The sequence below is a fragment of the Pituophis catenifer genome, unplaced genomic scaffold, assembly GCF_029215685.1.
Source record: "Pituophis catenifer annectens isolate HBS135680 unplaced genomic scaffold, rPitCat1.0.hap2 SCAF_7, whole genome shotgun sequence".
Taxonomy (NCBI): Eukaryota; Metazoa; Chordata; class Lepidosauria; order Squamata; family Colubridae; genus Pituophis; species Pituophis catenifer.
The window spans coordinates 87,256,818-87,257,977 of record NW_027256887.1 but is presented as its reverse complement, the minus strand read 5'-3'; positions in this window follow the sequence as shown (position 1 = coordinate 87,257,977).

Here is a 1,160-nt window from a genome sequence, read left to right as displayed (position 1 = left end):
GGAATATCCTTCATATTGAATTTTACGGCAAGTGCTGCAGCTAGAATATCAACATTTCAATCTCCATTTCTCACTTTTCCAAAAATCATTAGCAATTGGAAAAAAAAACTCTTTCAACTGCTGCATTAGTTCCAGGGCAGCACAATGTAAATTGAACATGAATAAATAAATTTTCACATGGAATATGTTCATTTTTGAAACGACTGAATATTTCCACCCATCTTTTATCGATTTCAACATGTTTATTTTCCCATCGTATTAATTTTTCAGAATTTAAAAATACACTCAGTCTTCTAATTTCTTCAAAGAGACAACTGCTGTCTATTTTAATGTCTGGCATTTCTTTAGATAAAAACTCAACACAAGAATCAATATCTGTCCAATATACTTGCGATGGAGTCAAAAAACACCATTGAAAACTTATTTCCTGTGATGTTTGTTTCAGACCATTTTTCGATCTATTGAAAACATGTTTGGTAAAAATTCTGCACTTCTTGGATAAACTTTTCCGTTATGCCCGGATTTGGTTCCTCTTAAGTTTGACAATTTTCTTTTTATAACTAAAGGAAGAAATTTTTCTTCAAATCGAGTTTTATATTGAAGGATAAAGTCATTCAAAAAAAGACTAACTTCTGTAGCTGAAATGTGTTCACCTTCAATCTTTTGAATCGTTTTGTGAAAAAAATAGATGCTTGATTATGTACAAAATACATTAATATCTCAAATATTTCAATATTGAAAAACGATTCCAGGATTTTAGGACATTTGTCTAAACTTAAAAGATATGGGGAGGCTCAAATAATTGGAGAACACGCTCTATAGCAGGTGTTAGAGCAAGCCATCTAACTTTTTAATATCCTAAAAGTTTTTTTGTATTGAACATTCTTCAACCAATGGACCTTGTGCTCTTCCTTCTCCTCCTCTTCCTCTTCCTCTCTGCAAACCCTATTTTCTTCTAGCACGGATGATGTTACCTACTTTGGGTGATGCAACATCTGCAAGAAAACCACCAGGATTGCCGGGCTATCAACATAATAATTTTAAATTGGGGTATTTTAAATTTCTGGGGTTTTAAATTGAGCCGAATTTATTTAATAATTTTTAATTTTTAATTGATGTTTGTCTTGTGTTTTAAATAGGCTGCACACCGCCCTGAGTCC